The 2,826-nt window shown below is 49.4% G+C and overlaps 1 non-coding gene across 1 annotated transcript; it reads right to left on the bottom strand.

Moving 5' to 3' along the window:
- Window positions 1–1,935: 1,935 nt before the first annotated feature.
- Window positions 1,936–2,125, bottom strand: LOC130033834 (U2 spliceosomal RNA). Its single transcript, XR_008793986.1, has one exon. It is a non-coding gene; the product is annotated as a U2 spliceosomal RNA (small nuclear RNA).
- Between the last annotated feature and the right edge of the window lie 701 nt (window positions 2,126–2,826).

A 2,826-nucleotide genomic window follows, 5' to 3' on the forward strand; every position in this document is an offset into this window, starting at 1 on the left:
GTCTACCCAGCTGTGTCCCTGGCCCTCAATGACGTGTCTAGCTCCAGATTCCATCCTTGCGCCTGTCTGCGTGTGTCTGTGCTGTGGAAGGCCTTTACTCTGTGACTCGGTTATGCTTGTTTTCCAGCCCTGAGCCTCCTTCCTCACCCTGGGTTCTTGTCCCCGCCCTGTGCTGAGGGGAGTAGCCTCCTGCCCCTGCAGATCCAATCCCAGAATTCCAGGCCTTCCTGGCTCAGAGCCAGGAAGACAGAGTCTTGAGCCAGGCGGGGCTGCAGGGCTGGTGCTCACCTCTGCAAGGAGGCTGCTCACAGCCAGAACCCAAGGGGCTTGATTTGCAGGAAGTATGGGGGGCCGCGAATAGACTGTACTGAATAGCCAGGTGCTTAGGTCAGAGAGGGCAGCCACGGCTTATAGAAGAAGATAGCCCTGGTCAGGGGAAGGCCTGCCCAGCATAAGCCCTGGGCCCTTCCAGCTTTCCTTGGTGTCCCCAGGGGCCTTTTGGGCAAGGAAGATAGGTAGCACACACTATTATTTGGGGGTTTTCTTTGGAGCTACATCTGGAGGTGCTTGGGGTTTATTCAGGGGGCCCTGTGGGATGCCCAGGATAGAATCTAGGTCAGTCACGCGCCAGCCTTGTGCTTTAACTGTAACTGTCTCCCCAGACCCCGTCGCAACTATTTTTTTTTTTTTAGGGAACCGGGTAAGGTAGTTGGGGGCTGCGGGGTGGCAGGTGGGAATGTAGCAACAGAGAGAACAGAGGAAAGAACTGGGGGGTTGGGGGTGAAGAGGTGTCTGGCTGATTCCGGTTCCCAGGTTCTTCTACATTTCCAGGAATAAAACACTAGTAGAGAAGCACAGAGTTAAAAACCCACAGGAAAGTTTATAGAAAAGCAGAAGAAAAGTCCTCTGTTTGGGGCAGGAGCTATAGGACAGTGGGTAGGGTGTTTGCCTTGCACAGGGCCAATCCGGGTTCAATTCTCAACATCCCATATGGTTCCCCCTGTCCGTGTCGGCCCCCGCCCCACCCCCTGAGTGCAGAGAAAAAAAAAGGAAAAAGAAAAGTTCTCTGCAGAAGACCAGCCTAACCTAGGACTAATTTAAAATGCAGGCTCTAGGGCAGGGTTTTTGTGGGGAAATTGAAGTTTTTTCTGTTTCTTACCAAATGACTTGATCACTTGACTTCCCATGAATCATCGATTTGCTCGAGCAGGCGTCAGTAACGTCTCCATTCGTCCCTGTCGCATCCTAGTGTAGCCCAATGGCATCTGCTCATTTTAGGAACACAAAGAGCCTCAAGAGACAGCTCTGGTTAAAAAAAAGCATTGGTGGATTCCCCTATACTTCCCAGAGAAGTCTTGTCCCCTTTTGGGTTGCTAAATTAAGAGTAAGATCTCAGATAACGGCCCTGGAGCTTAGTTCACTTGAGACTTCATTGTGGGCTCCCCGGAGTAATTCCTGAGTGCAGAGCCAGGAGTAACCCCTGTGCATCGCCTGGTATGACCCAAAAAGCAAAAAAAGAAAAAAAAGATAAAAAGATAAAAGAAAAACCAGAAAGAGAGAGACAGAGAGGAAGTGTCTACCATGAAGGCAGGTTCGGGGGAGGCAGGTAGGACAGCAGGGAAACGGAGACACTGGTGGTGGGAAATGTATGCTGGTGATGGGACTTTGTATGACTGAAACCCAATCATGAACAACTTTGTAACTGTATCTTATACTGATTCAATTAAAAAAAATTTTTTTAAAGTTAATCTGGGATATGCCGAACACAGTAACAAGAAGTCTCACGATGGAGACGTTACTGGGCCCGCTTGAGCAAATCGATGAACAACGGGAGGACTGTGACCGTGACCGTGATCACAAGGAAAGCTTCACATTGCTTTGGATGATAGGTCTCCTCATCCTTTGCATTCTTTTTTTCTTTTCTTTTTTTTTTTTTTTTGGTGCATCGTTCCTGGAGGTATTGCAATACCAGTTTGATGCGTGGAGTGGGTGGAGCAAGCTCCTATTCCAACTCCTAGTTCCAAAATTCCGTTTAATATACTGTCCTTGGGTAGAGGACATATCAGATATTAAACTGATAAGAACAGATACTACACTTGGTCTTAGCCAAACGGGGAGAAGCGATCATCCCTTGCATTCTTGATAGTCTCTTCAGAATCTCTTAGATTTTTCTGTAGCTTTTTTATTGTGGACCATTCCCCAAGGTGTTCAGGTTTACTCCTGGCTCTGCATTCAGGGATCACTCCTGGTGGGCTTGAGGAGGTGAACTGGGGTCTGCCTCATGAAAGAAAAGCACCCTACCTGCTGTACTATTGCTCCAGCCCGTATAACTTCTTTGCTTAGAGGCCCACCTTTCTTTGCATGGGTCTTAGATTTCTGCATCAGAGTACTACCTCAATTTCTCCCTTTCAGTGAGCTCAGGATTTGCATGCAGAGGTGGTTTATGTGTGGCAGAGAGGAGAGAGACGGTGACTTTCTCCAGATCTGCCTCTGCCATCCCAGGACTGGCTGGGAAGCCTAGGACTGCGAAGTCTGTGGATAAGCCCCTGCTCGCCTGCAGATAAGCCCCTGCTTGTACGGGCCAGCACCCGGCCTTCCCCCTCCCCCTGCCCCCCCCCTCCACTGTCAAGCCATACCTGATGTGGTTTGTCCTCTTGACACGGGAGTTTATCCCCACCACTCAATTACTCAGGGAGCCACAGATTCAGCCTGGAGCAAAAGGAAATACTCTTCGCAGAAAAAGTCAGTCTTAGGCCTTACCCAGGCTTTCCAGGTACTTTGTCCTATCTCATTAAAAGGAATTTCCGGAGTAGACAGAGCAGTGAA

Source organism: Sorex fumeus, unplaced genomic scaffold (assembly GCF_029834395.1).
Source record: "Sorex fumeus unplaced genomic scaffold, SorFum_2.1 ptg000054l, whole genome shotgun sequence".
Classification (NCBI taxonomy): Eukaryota; Metazoa; Chordata; class Mammalia; order Eulipotyphla; family Soricidae; genus Sorex; species Sorex fumeus.